Below are 14,837 nucleotides of genomic sequence, written 5' to 3' on the forward strand. Positions count from 1 at the left end.
GGCCTAAAGAAGGCCAGGAAGGCTATAAACTATGCTGGTTTTCCCCAGGTGTAGTAATGAAAATGCTGTAAACAGGAGGAAGAAAAAGGTGTGAATCCTCCTCACAGTCCTGGTGCAGAAGGACCTAAACCAGAGGAGACCTCTCTGCATCGAGGCTGAAACCCACCAGCCCACATGCTGGCATCCCCTCTCCTCCGTGGTATCTGAGGTAGAGAGGGGAGCGTTCACTTTCCTGAGCTTGCATGAAAACACCGGTTGTGACAATTTCTTACCTTCCCCACAAACGCTTTAAGGCAACTCTTGAGCTGAGACTGGCGGGGCAAAAACCAATCCCATCAACTCTGACAACCCCTTTTTATTCTGTATGTGCCCGGTCGTATCATATTTCTAAACCCACAGCCAGGCAGATGTTTCAGCCGCTCAAAAGGAAGCCACGGACATGGCCAGGAGCATGCAAGTCGAGGTACGGTGCCTGAAAGCAGCTTCCCAATGCCTGTCCAGAGCCTGCACTGAATAAAAGGTTCAGTCGCAGTGGACAGCAATGAGCAATACCATGTTTCACACGCCACCTGCATAGCACACCTAGGAACGGGGTTGCAACATGAAACACGTTGATGAAGAACTGATGTGACACTCTTCTAGCAAACTCCCGCGTCCAAGAACGACGTCTTACTTCTTACCACAAAAGGACAGAAATCCTATCAACACATTTACCTTTTGAAAAACATCTCTTGACAACAAATCGATGGAAATAACCTGCACACTTTTCCCACAAGAAGCTGGTAAAGCATTTGCTTCAAGCACAAGGAGGGGTCCATGTCCCATTCCCCCTTCTCCCAGTGCTCGTCACCCCCTTCATTCCTGGCCACACTGTTTTCCAGAAGCAAGAGCACCCCAGAGGATCCAAACACCCCACCAAATGGACGGGGAGACAGAAGAAAAGGAGAAGAGCAACTTTTGCCAACCTTTTTTTTCCAAACTCGTAGAAAGGGAGAAAGAGAAGAGCCAAGCCTCCCTGGGAGGCAAAGCCTTTAAGTTAAATGTATCATGAAAAAGAAAACTTCTGTCACTGCTTAAAAAGGTTTTTGACAGGTCTTCATTTGTAACCCACAAACAAATGCAGTTTCTCATGCTCCATGGACTCTAATATCACTTCATAGCAGACCTGAACCCAGCTCTCCATTGAAAAGCCAGAGGAGCAACCACATTAAAATACCTCTCTTCACTGCTTTTGGGCACACCAGAAATCTTTCATTTCAGGAGCTGCACCTAAGTGCCTGAGAGCACAACCTGAATAGATAGAAACGGCAGCTCAAAATCATTTCAATAGCTTTGGGTGGACCAGTTGCCTTTAAGTCAAGCCTAACAAACAAGGCATTACTACACAAGACAGAAAGAAATAGTGCTTTGCCCTATTTAAGCTACAGTCAAGTTTCAGAAACCCCTTTTGTGACTTAGTTGATGAAAGAGACTGACCATAACCCAACAGTTCAGACCTGCATGGCCATCTAGAATCCCCCGCTGCCTGGGAGAAGGGGCACAGAAAGCAAAGAGAAGAGGCATCCAATGCACACCAGGGTTAGGGATAGAGGAGAGAAATAAGAACCCACTCCAGACCTAGGACATTGAACGGCATGTGACACAGCAGCTAGGACAACCTCCTCCATGCCTTGCTCTGCCAGAAGGTTGCTGTTCAGGGAGGCAAACCGAGCAGCCGAGGTGAGAAACCTTTGCAGGCAGCTTCTCAGCACATGTGGCCACGGCAGACTGCCTCAAAAGCAACATCGGATACAAAGAGGCATGATGCCAGAGTGGCACCACCACAGCGTGATGCTGAGATGCGAGCTTTTGTCAAAAATAATGTGTGGGAGATGGCCAACGGTCATAGAAATGCACAAACCAGGCCTCATCTCCAGAACAGAAAGATGAATGGAAACAAAGAGAAGGCCATCTTCTAGATGATGGAGATGCTGAAGGACCAATGTCACGACGACAGCCCAGAAGATACGGACAATACATCCACTGGCCACAGCCTCTGCTCTCAATTTGAAACCTCAAAACCAGCTACGAAAGCACTGACTGAGAAGCAGTCCCTGGCTACCTGCTTCACAGCTCACACCATTCGTCCTTGCTCATACACTTAAAAGTTTAGCCAGCATGACCTATGTGCCTGAAGAGTCCCTTTAAGAGATTTGCAAACCCAACCGAGCTTGGAAATCCATGTTTCATCTGCACAACGCAAGCAGAGCATTTTTACCTCTTAATTTTGTGTTAATTTTGGTTCCTCGCTTTCTTTCTGCAGAGTTCCCAAGATTTCGTGTCAGCTACTAACTCATCCCTCCTCCCGAAAGCGGGACAAGCGGCTACAAAGCCCAGGTTTGTCACCAGCCACAGGAATCCTCTAGAAAGAAAACCTGCAGGAGAGAGATAAGAAGCATCTCCTTCGCTCATCGGAATTCAGGGAAAAGACCAAAACAAATATTAATGAGAAGCACTTAACTGCTCCTGTTCAGCAATCAATAACACACGACAAGGTACACAATCGGGCCGCGCACTTCACGCCATTGCTGTGCTGGGGGTCCAAACCAGAGGGGTCTTCTGCTAATCCCCTCCTCGAGGTCGCGTCGGCAGCTCTCCAAGCCCCCATCCCCTTCCATGTGCTCCCTCCATTAGAGAGGCAGGGGACCAGAGCGGTGACTAACATCTCCACGGCTGTGTTTAATAACTATGTTCATCCCAACTAGTCACATTCCTTTTTTTTTTTTTTTTTTATTAATCTAGTCCTTCCATTTATTCAAAAATATCACCCGTTTGGCCACGCCAGTGAATGCTCCGGAGCATTTCTCCACGCGTGGGTGGCATTTGCACAACGGGTGTCACGGGGAGGGGGCGCGGGGCTGCTTGGTAGGGCTCCGCTCTGACGTCCTGCACGGAGAAGGGGTGCGGTGGGAGGACGTGACCACGGACGGACCCAGGGAGATGCCATCCGAGCTGCAGGGACTCATTCGGAGAGCGAGACTGATGCCTGCAAGAATGGAGATTGCAGCTCGGGAACCAATTTACCTTTCCGTGCCCATTTCTCACAAAACCTTCATCTGTCACTAGTCCAGCTTCTCCTCCACATCGCTCCTATGGGGACCATCTCCTACCCCTTCCCGCAAGCACTGGGCGCAGGAGGGTTGCTGAGGGGAGCCGGCCGAGGGAGTGCTCCCCCCGCCTCCCGCTCTGCCAGCAGGATTCCTGGGCTGGCATTTGAGGGTGCTTCAGCGGGTCCCACGGCACAAGCTGCGGGAAGAGAATGGCTTTCAGCTCAATTACCCTTCACATTGCGATTCCATAACGCTCCGATGAGGCTTTTTAACCAACCCCACGCCCCCCCCCCCCCAAAAAGCACGCCTGCCGCAGCCTGGCCTCAAGCGCGAACGTGCAGAAGGGATGCGACTTGCTGCTGCCGTGAGTCTTGGCTCTGCTGTCCCTGCCGTCCATCCTTCCTGAAGTTCTCCTCTAGGCTGCCTTCTCCTCTCCTTGCCAGGCACCCTCCTGCCAGGGATTGGGCTCCTTCTTGCTCTTCTTCCAGCCTCCTCTTGCCTCTTGAGCTCCCAAGCCCAAAACACCAGGCGCACAGAGATCAAGCTCCTCGGAGATGCACGTTGGGTGCAAGCAGAAAGCACCATCGCTGCTGCCTGGGCCACCAAACACCCCCATACGCCCCACAGAGACAGGTCAGCACAACGCGGCCGCTTACGCTCTTCTTTTCAGAGGTGCTCGCAATAAGAAAATAACGCGGTGAAGGATTCACTGCTTCTTACAACTAGAAGTGAAAAATAGGTGCGCCATCTTCCAGAGAAGAGTTCACCTCCTCCTGACATCATCTGAGCAGGTCAAAGGCGACATGCGAGCACACAGCAAGACACCAGTTAAGATGATGATGAGGGACTGATGACGAAGCACATGCTCTGGAGGTGCGACCTTGCTGAAAAAGTACTGTTTGCCCTGCAGATAGGGGCAGGTCTTGTGTTCAAGGCCCTCAGAAATGAGATCATCAAGGGAAAGCCTTGCAGAGAAGGCCCCCTGTGATATGCGTTGGGATACCTGGCTGGCCCACCCACATTCAGAGGATGCAGGCTTCCAGCTTTCTCCCAGCCCATCCCCTGAAGCTCACGCAGCCCTCAGACCCGAGCAGGAGTTTGCCCGCAACGCAGACGTGCTCAGAGGCAGTGCTGCAGCTATGTCCCACAGGGCAGAGACAACCCCACCTGCATGATACCTGGCCTTTAGCCCCAACACCCGTTTCCCTGCTGACTGCAAGGACTGGGATGAACCGCAGTGCCGTAGTCCTCATGGGCTCGTACCAGAAGAAACAGCCTCTTTGCAAAATTTCCTTCCCCAAATGCACAAGTCACATACAGGAAAACAAAATATCCACCTGTCCTGCTATTTCACCAACCAGCTGAAAACCCCTGCGATGCTTCACGGGCCATCAGCTACCCACTGCAGTAGAACAGCTTTATGCTTTAACCCTCTCAGCCTACCTCAAAGGCAAGGCACGGGCAGCACATCACAGAGAGGGCAGCGTTTTCTCCTGGGAGGCTAAGAAATCTGCACACGCACATCGGGCTGTGTGTTTCCAGCATGTTTAATAGAGTGATTTTCCAAGTGCTGGCTCAGTAGGCTCCTGACCCATGTAGGTTTGGGGTCCCCCAAATCACACACGCAGCAGAAATCGTTCCCCATTCAGGTTGCTCCTCAAGGTCTGGTTATGGTACGAAGCAGAGGTAGGTCCCTCTTCCTCCAAAAGTCAGAGGCCTGTGCTCTCAACTTACCTCTAAATAACAATTTACTAATTAGAGAAAGATATTTACATCTTCCACTCTTGGTAATGAACTGAGAAGCGCTAAAAAAACATACCTTGGATGAGCATACCAGCCTACCAGTTACAAACTCCTTTTTCTTCCTCCTTAAATACCAGTATGAAGGTTGTGCTGGTGGCCACCCTGGCACAAACAGCCAGACCCCAGGTCATCTAAGCAGGAGGTGCCTCCAAACACGTATGAGCAACCGAGGCTCATCACACACAGGCTGGGCAGGAGGTGGCCGACTTAATTAATATCCCCTCTTCTCCCTTCCCTCCTTCCCATTACCCTTTCAAGTTTGATTTACAATTGCAGGCCAAGCCTAGCTGGAAGTGACATATCAACATGATGAAAACCAAGGCAGGTTTGAAAAACAGGGAGGCTGTCAGTATAACCATCGCCTGAGCTCGGAGGAGACGGGCAAGCTGTGGCCGAATACAACATGCTGGCACCCCTGCAAGACCCCCGGACCATGCTGAATAAGCTCGGTCCCTGGAAAGAGAAGGACAAACAACTCCCGTCCCTAAACCGAGGGGCGGGTGACAGTCTCTGCAACACAGTGCGACCAGATCTCTTCCACCCGCGCACCTCTTCACACTTCCCTTAATTATTTGGAGGTGTACTGCATTAAGACACAGAGCTGGCTTGCACAGCTTTTTTATCGAGACCCTTTGCATGCACGTGCAAGGGTGCACAAAACCGCCTTGCGAGCCGCTCATGCTGAAAAAAGAGCGGAGCCTGACATTTGGAGAGCAAGGCAGAGCGGCAGGAACGCAGCAGGAGTCGGGAAAGGGGCGGCAGGGAGGCAAGAAAACCGCAAAAGCATATTTGCAAAGCTCATTTACTGCACATTTGCTCAGTTCTGCTGCTCAGAAGGGAGCGGGCCTGACGGCAATATTGCAGCGGTGGAGATGATCTCTGCAGATGCCCAGCAGCTCAGCATCATGCTGCCCCTGGGCCAAGCCTTCCCGCACAACATCAGCTGTCTGAACCCACGTCCACCCAGATTTTGGTTTGCTCCCTCATTTAGAAGGAAAAAAAAAAAAAAAAAAAAAAAGCTTTTCAACTCTCCTGTAAAGCAAATCCTGAAAATTAAAAACTTTCAGGGTTTTTTTTTCTTGAAACAAAATTGCCTTGAACCTTATATTCAGTTTCCCTGCTCTCTTCATTATTCACACTGACAAAATAAATCAACCACATTTTAAGTTTCAACAGCAATTAATGGTTGAAATTAAGCAGTGGGTTCCTAATACTGATTGAAACTTCTTCCTAGATCAAATTTCTTCCATTTGTAATGAAAATTGTTTAAAACTGATACAAACAGTTCAGTTCACGCATAAATATTTAAAAAATAGAGAGACTGATTTAGTCTATTATTTTATCACAAAGTATGACCAGCAGGAGAAAGCTTATTATACATGACTGTCACTGACACATTACAAACCAATAAAACACAAAATGCAATTCTGAAAAAGAAATTGGAATGAGTCTATTGCAAGAGCGATTTTTATTGTTCTTTTCAAATGCTATTTCTGCCCAGCTTTGCTGTCAAAATGGCAACATTTTTCCTAAATACTTCCATCTTAATTAAAACCAGCGGTTTTATTGAAAAAAATCCTTTGACAAGCCTCTTCTCCCAGCTCTAGCTTCACCTTCCCTAGCTGCGCTGAGCGAGGATGCTAACGTGAGCCCACCTCGCAGGTCTGCTGCTGAGCTCAATCATTTCAGGTTGAAAAGAGCCCGTATCCTAAAATGGCAGCGGCTGGGGCACCGTCCCCCAGCACGGTGCATTTCAGTATGACCTTAATCATACCTTAATTTAGGCAGCACGATTGAAAAAGGAGCCCAAAACAACAAACTGCATGATTATGTGGGGAAAAAAAAAAAAAAAAAAAAAATTATACACTTTCAGTGAAGCCTCTCTTGCTGCCTTGCACCGAGTAGTTGCTACCCGCACGCTGCGTTCGCAGCCTGAATGTGTTAATAAACATTTCTACGGCCAGGCACGCTCCCGCTGCCGACTTAAAAGATGATGTACGGAGAGGGAGGTAAACAAAACAGGGATGCAAAGGAGGGGATGCGGCTTTTTGCTGGCTGGCACGAGATAATAAGTTACGTCCCAGGCTTCTGGGAGAATATCGTAACCGGAGGAAAGAGAGATAAAACAAAACTAATTGCTAGCAGGTCACATTCATTAGCTCCTCGCTCCTCTGCCCGTTTCTGGCAGCAGAGAGCCCTTCCTCCTGCCGGGGACAAGGAAGAGACCTTGAAGCCATCTGCTGCCCAGATGTGTAAGTGTAATTATACCGAAAGGGTTGGGCTCGAACGCCCCGCGCGGGCGCTTCCCGTCCCCTGGAAAAGAGCAGCCTTTCAGCCCAAGCCTAAATTGCTCCGGCAGCAAGAGATGCTGCGGGACCACGAGCCCGCCGCTTCTGCTCCAGAGGAAGCATGCCCGGGCTGAGCAACCCGGTCGCTTGCTGCCAGCGGGGCCGAGAGGACCCCGAGGAGCCGTCACTGCTTTGGCATCGGCCATCCTGAGCTCAGACATCATCCTGACCTCGGGGATGGGTCTTGGGACGGACACCCGCAATAAACTCAGAGCTTTGAAAATCAGCAAGGGACGGACAGATACGGGGCCTCAGCACCCATATGAAGGAACTCCTACAGAGCACCCGAGGGCGTGCCTGCGTCCGGGGCGGCTCAGGAGCTCAGCGGTGAGGGTGTTTTTCCTTGTCCCCATTTCTTCCAAGAGGAATGATTCCTGATTTGTCTAAGTTACCTTTCCCCTCTTTGTCTGAGTGCTCCTTGCTTGGAGCATGCTTCCGTGGACTTTCTCTTCCTCTGCCCCAAGATTATTTCTTTGGCTCTGGGAGTCTTATTTTCCCAGCACGACGGCTCCTCCACGGAGGTACCGAGTTGCTTGCTGCCCTGCACTAGGTTTCCTTTCAGCTCTAAATCTGCTGCTTTCTCCCCTTTCTGCTTTTCCCTGTCCCCTTTGTCTACCCTAGCGTTACGCCGGTCAGAACAGCACGACTATTTCTAATTTTCGGGCTGCCCCCTCTCCTTGCTGCAGTATCCTTCCAGAAAGAGCCCAAGTTTTGCCTGGTGGAAATGACTGTTATCTCCAGGACACTTTACACATTACTTCCACGCCATTTGGAGTTTTCCGCCCCAGTAGTTTCTGTTGCGTCTCTCATTTCACTCCTCGGGCACGTGTTTTAAAGGACCAGGGTCTCCTATTCACCAGTGAAGCCAGACAAGTGACAGGACTGCTAGAGGTAGAGACTTTCTTTCTCCCTAGGATGTCAGGATGTCACTCAAGACCCTTTGACGTTCTCCATCTGGCATCACAGTATATGCATCAGCAATAATGACAAAAACTTGCACACAGATGACCTTTGGAGGGAAGGATGCTTCCAGGTCTGAGCACCTGCTTCATCACACAACAGCTTTCCCTGTGCAAGGAAAGGAGAGACCTCCACGAGCCTCCCAGCCCCACGCAACCCCTCGTACCCAAGCCACGCCACTCAAATCCTCCATGTCTTTTCATACAGATGCAGCATGACTCTCTAACAAGCACCTCACCCCTTGAAAAGAAAAGTTTCTACATAAGTCCCATGGACATCTCTGATGTTGGCCGTGCAAACCCTTTAGCCCAAGTGCTGTTTTTCACTCAATGCACTGCAGCCTGTTTCATTTAAGCGCCTTTCTTCGGTGCTGGCAGAAAAGAGCAAGGAGATGGCGGCAGCTGCCGCCTGGTGTGCTTCCAAGCTCTTGCCCAAAGGAACTGCCAGCATCCAAAAGCCAGAACGAATGCCCAAGACAGTGCCTGAACTTCCCTGCGCTTAAACAGCCCGTTTACGCTTTGCTTGCATGTGGAAACTGGGGATCTTTATGAATATTTACAAACTCGCCCCAGAGCCAGACATACCCAGCGTGCCAACGCACATGGCATCCCACCCGTCAGAGTCAACTCAGCCTGATGACTTGTGCATTATTCACATCCCTCAGTCCCTATCTGCTTGCTACTTTCTCAGCTCCCCTTCTTTCTGCTCTTCCATGCCAGTGCAAGCCAGGAGACGGGCACTCGCACAGCCTCTCGATTACTGATGAAAAAGGCCGTCCCATGGCACTGCTGGTAAAATCTTGACTTGGCAATTTTCTCCATGTAAAGATATGTCTTAACATTCAATATTCCTGAGAAATATAGAAATAGCCTCATCTTGGCAGATCATGCAGGCTGGGGTTGAGAGAGGAGGGGAGAAGGCATGATTTCTTTGAGGGATATTATATTCTACCTAGTGATTACAGAGCAGATGAAACCCTCTTGAAAGGATTATCTCATCCAGCTAAGAGATGGCTTTTTAATAGATGGACAGTATGCCTGCACTTAAGACTATTGAAGGGAATGCACACCCTTCACAATGTGTCTCTGCTTCCACAAGTTTGCTGGACAAAGTTGGAAAGTAATTAAAGGTTGCTCCAAAATAATAATAATAAAAAAAAATCTAGGAAGGAGAAACTTCAAAACAAATGCGTGGTGACCAGCTCTGTGAAGCCAGAGAGACGGTACGGAGATCTAACCTGTTATTTTGTCAGCCAACTATTCCCTCAGGGCTGATGGAGGCTGGCTTTGAAACCCAGCAACAATAAACACAATTAAAAATGAGGATGCTTGGGAAGTTTACTAAGTGTTTCACCTGCTGCAGATTATCACCACATACCTGTGCAACAGAATTGAAGCCTCACCTCCCACTTCAACATGCACCAGAGGCAAGAGATCACCCTCGGTCCCCAACACCGGCCATGCCGACGGGATGCCAGGGTGGAGGGGAGACGGAGATGCTTGCCTACCCAGGAAAGAGAACCAGCTTGCTTCTGGCCAACGGTGTTTAATGAACACAGCTTGAATAATTAGCTAATTTGTTTGTTGCCTTTCTAGGAAGTTTGGGGTTTGTTTGGTTGTTTGTTTTTTTGTTTTTTGTTTTTTTTAAAAACCCACCATAAATAAATAAAATTGCATCTGAAGTGCTGCGGAGGAGTTCAATACACTTGCAAATTTTGCATGCGCAAAGGTGGCGGAAGGAGGGGAAGGCTGGATTTGGTGGATAAGTTATTAATTGTAAATTATTTGTTCAGTTCTAAAATCCACACAGAAGCATAAGGGCAGGGAGAGAAGGAAAACAGTGAGCAGGGAGATGGGGGAAAAAAAGAAGGAAAAAAAAAAAAAGAAACGAGGAAGGAAAGCAGCCAGCAATGATTATAGGCCATTTTGCAACGTGGCAGGAACATCTATCTTATCAGTTCTGTTATCATCTCCTTCAATTTAAAGGCTCTTTATTTAAAGGAGGCAGGGGGGGAAAAAAAAACCCCACCAAACCCAAAAGGTGCCTGGGAGCGTGCAAGGGAATGGCTAATGCGGCCGAAGTGGGAGCTCACGCTCATTGCAGCTGCTTCGTATGCGCAGCATCAGGCCTCGGAGCCATCGCAATAGAATTATATGAGCCCCTGAAGACTCCTGGGCAGGATGGCAGGGAAACTGATGTAATTACCAACATTATCACCATTAAAGCAAAATAATAATTTTAATTACAGCTAGGGCTTTTGGGGCTTTCTCTGATCCTCCCTGCCCCTGCTTATCGTCTAGCATGGTCTGGTTCCAGGCTGTGTAGTGGGACAGGGCAGTGACGGTCCCCTCCTTTCTCTCCCCCTCCCCGCCAAACACTTTTCCACACAATTAAAAAAAAAAAAAGAAACCACCATCATAAAAGCCTCTATTTCAACTACACCACCATATTAAGGATGGAAACGGTGACGAGCAGCTTGTGAAGGCTCAATCCCAAAGGCTACTCCCCGAGCAGAAGGGACTGCTGTTGATGGTAAGTGCCCGCCTGCCTCCCAATTAAAATAAATTGGTAAATCAGGGCTGAGTTCAGGAGATGCGACACCACTACACATGGACTGTAGTCGCCTAGCCGATGCTGTGTGCTGCCCAGAAACTTTCCTTTCTATTTTTAAACTCCTTTTCCTACAGCCCTGCCTCTTACTGGTGCTCGCTTGAACGCAAGACGAGATGAGCATATTCCCAAGATGGATGGTTGTGGTTATAGATGCGGTGGGTGCCTTTTGAAAAAAAGAGCCCGTTATAATTACTATCTCCTGTCAAGTTACAGATACTTTTTCGTGGTGCAACTGTCATCTCGTGAATGGTTGGGGCGCTAAACGGCAGTCTGGCCCAGAGCCTGGCTGAGGACAGCTTTTTGCGGGAAGATGTAACCCAATAATACATATTACTTTATAAATCACTCAGTGTGTTAAATGTAACAGGAGGAATGAGGTGGGGAGAGCACCGAAGGAGAGAAAACCTCGCTGGAAACCTCCTGAGGGGACTTTCAGCAAAGAAACCAACAATTAAGTGACCTTTCCGCCAGCACGTGAAAACTGCCGATGCTCCAGGGCCAAGAGAAGGACACGGACGGTTTGAACTTGATCAGCAAGCTCAGTATGTTGGGGGGGTTTATGGGGGAAGACAGCTCCTCACAAGAAGGTACTAGACTTGGTTACCACACCACACAACGGCCTCAACATTTGAGGAACCTCTGCAGGACCCAAGATGTGGTCCTGTAAACGACATAGCGCCTGGAAGTAGCAGATGCAGAAGAGAGGCTTGCAGAGCCATGCCTTTTAAGCATAAGCTTAAAGGTTGCTCACTTCAAAGGCAAACGGAGGGCTGCTTGCCCCGGAAGGTCTCATGCTTGGAAGCTGGGACAGGAAAGCCTAGCAGGCACCCACGGGGAACAGTCCACCCCGATCCCAACACCACACCAGGTACCACAAAACCAACGCGGGGGCTTGGCTCCGACTTGGCTTGCTCGCTTCACGTAAAAGCGTTGAACTGTGACAATCCAACAAGACCGAGTTTCCTACAGACACAGTCAAACAGGAAAACAGATTAGATAAAGCAGATCGGACTTGTCAGAAACTGAGGCATCGCCACAAGAGCCTGCCACGGGCTCAGCAATATCTCTCTCCCAATTTAAAAGCCAAACCCCGAGACTCCCAGAAATACGGTACCCTGGAGCTGGGTGAGGATGAGGAGGGTAATAAAGAGCGTGTGCAAGAGGTGAAGTGCAAGGGATGCATCCAAGAGGAGAACAAACCCTGAAGGTCAGAGTAGCAAGCACATGAGCGGCTAACTAATGTACTACAGCAGCACCACAGGGCACAGACACAGGCACACACGTCCTAGCAAACTGGAAAGCCATAAAAGTCTATTATAGCAAATCAAACAGCAGTCAGCATGACAGCCATTAGCCTGAAATGAATACACGAGAACTTAATGAGCTCTGTCGAGGCCAGCTTGGTGAATTAAGTTGCCAATTCTAGCAGGATTCCCCTTTTCTTTACAGACTTGAAAGCGTCTGCACCGCCTCGTTGGCTTTTGACAAGCAAATCACGGGGCGCCCTTGCCCAGACGGGACGGACGATTACGCTGGAGCAACGTCCCTCTCCAGACACGCGGGCCCTCGCTCAGCTATTCCAGGCAGGTGCCGGGGATGCGATTAAGACACAACAAGCGCAGAGGACCAGCGACATCAGCCTAACACATGAGCGATCCCCAGCCCGGGTATTCGGAGCTGCTGCGATGCAGAGGAGCCCACGGTTAAAATTTCCCCCCTTCCCCATGCTACAGAGGAATCGCATCCGCAGCCCGCGCCCAAATAAATTCCCATTCTCAAATCAAGCAGACTGCGTAAAACGCCAGGACGGGTATTTAGAAGCAGTATTGTTTTTAAAGGTCAGTTTACTTCATGTTCCATTTATTTATGCACACTCTTCTTTTGACTTTCCTAGTGCCACACAATAGCAGTGAGGTTTAAATAGCCTTTCTGTTGCTGCTCCATTAACTAGGACAACTGCAAATCGATACATCCATTTATCTCAAAATTAAAAAGAGAAAAACCCTCATTAGCTGCCAATTCTGCACAGAGCCAGTCTATGCAAAGCTGCACTAGCACTTCTGCTAGCTTCTTGGTCTCCAAGCTCCAGCCCCTGTTTATTCATTAGCTATAGGCCCTACAGCTTGGGCTGGGTGGTCTTTGAGATAGACTTTGCTACCCTGGCCCGAGCTGTCTGGAGCACGGGGGTGACCTGGGGACACCGTCATCCCCTACCATGACTGGTTCCCCAGCTGCATCCCAGGTGTCCCCTGGCTCTGGGGGCCTCAGGTTGTGAAGGCACATCTCCATGCCACATCCCCTCCAGCTTCGAGTACTTGTGGACAAGCAACAGGGAAAACTCGTGGCCCAGCAAAGGTCTCAAAGCAAGCGGGCATCTCTTCCTCGAGAGCCGTGCCAGCACACGCAGAGTAAGTTCATCGCTCACATCTCCTGTGGGCTGTAGCCCTTGGAGGGTCCTCTTTAGGTGGTGGGACCCCATCCCCTGCTCTCACAGCACCTGACAAGGAAAGGCTCTCTCCGTGGCAGAGGAACAGAAGTGCCTCCAGGATGCTGGCTGAGCAACGCGTTTGTGGCTCATTACTTCTGATCGGTGCCCTTGGTTAAAGATCACGGATAGAAACTGGAAACTGGCACTCGACGCCTTATAATTAGATTAGGCCAACCTCCAGAAAAGCACAGCACTGAAGGCCAAGTGACAGAGCGGGTGCACCGGGGGAAGCCCCGTGCTTGCTATACCCCAAACAATTCAAAATCCCTGGAAATCCCCCCCTGGCAGAACCACGGCTCATGTGCAAAGCAGCGTGACATGCAAGAGGGAGGCTCTGGGGTTCAGTCTCATCTTCTTTTATTTATTTTTTGTCCACATCACCTGCTCACAGTTCCCTTTCCTCGGCCAGCCTTAATCTTCCAAACCATCACTAGACCTTTGCCCTCCCTGCTCCCCAGGCTTGACGCAGGTTAAGATCAGAAATGTGGAAGGCTTAAGACTTGCAATATCAGCTCTTCGGGCAGAAGTGACAAGCAAGAGGAGATATGGCATGGCTGCTCCACGTATATAAACACCAGGGCTTAACACTGCACCAGTTCCCAGGGGAGACACAGAAACACACTTTCCCTCTCTCTCTCCACGTGGAGAAGGGAGTCCTCTGTACCAGGTGCTGTAAATAGCAAAACCAGAGGTAAATCTGAGGGCAGGGGAGAGGAAACTATTCTCCTTCAGTCCTACTGACGTTCCTTTTGCTTTGCAGACCTCTGCAGACAGACCGTCACCAGGAGGAGCGGCAGCAAGGCAAGACGGCCACCCATCAGCTGCCAGAGGTCCGAGCAGAAAGGCAAGAGCGAGGACCAGCTCGTGCAGGTTTTGCCAAGTCATTTCTGCACCATTCGTGCTTTAAAGAGGAGGAGAAGAAATGACTCTGACCCAGTGTCATTCTCAAAGGGAGGTTTCAGATGACTTGGCGCAAAGATGAGACTAAAACTCCCGGCTCATACATCACAAGCAACTTAATGAAGAAACCTCATCCTCACAGCAGAGGGACAGGGAAAGATCAAAGCCCAGCACGGCAGGGCATCAGCAGCCAGCATATTAAATAAACCGTTGCAACACAATCGTTTGTACCTCTCAATTACTGAAGACTGCTTGATTTCACACACACAGACGCACACTTGACCTCATTCACACCCCGAGGCATGCTCTGGGAAAAAACGGGCTCTACCCTGGCACCAGGGTGCAAGAGGGAGAGGTTTCCTCCACTGGAGGATGTGAAATGCCCTACTAAACCCCTATTTCAAATGTAATACCCTGACCTTGTCCCTCCTAGCACCAGCAACCACCTTTCACTCCGCATCTTTAAAGTCTAAATTCACATCAGATTTGTGAGTTCCTGGCGTATTTCTGCCAAGCTGAGCTCTAGGTGCAGAAGCTCTCCCTGACGGTACGACTAGGTGTCACCTTCTTTGCAAGGGCCAGCATGGAGAGGGAGCAGCAGAAGTTTGTAGAAACTCTGTCCTTGGAGATATTCAA

The 14,837-nt window shown here is 49.6% G+C and overlaps 1 protein-coding gene across 1 annotated transcript in view; it reads right to left on the minus strand.

The window, feature by feature from the left end:
- CDH23 (cadherin related 23) overlaps positions 1-14,837 on the minus strand; it is a 160,759-nt gene that overhangs the window by 144,230 nt on the left and 1,692 nt on the right.

This window comes from Gymnogyps californianus, chromosome 6, assembly GCF_018139145.2.
Source record: "Gymnogyps californianus isolate 813 chromosome 6, ASM1813914v2, whole genome shotgun sequence".
Taxonomy (NCBI): Eukaryota; Metazoa; Chordata; class Aves; order Accipitriformes; family Cathartidae; genus Gymnogyps; species Gymnogyps californianus.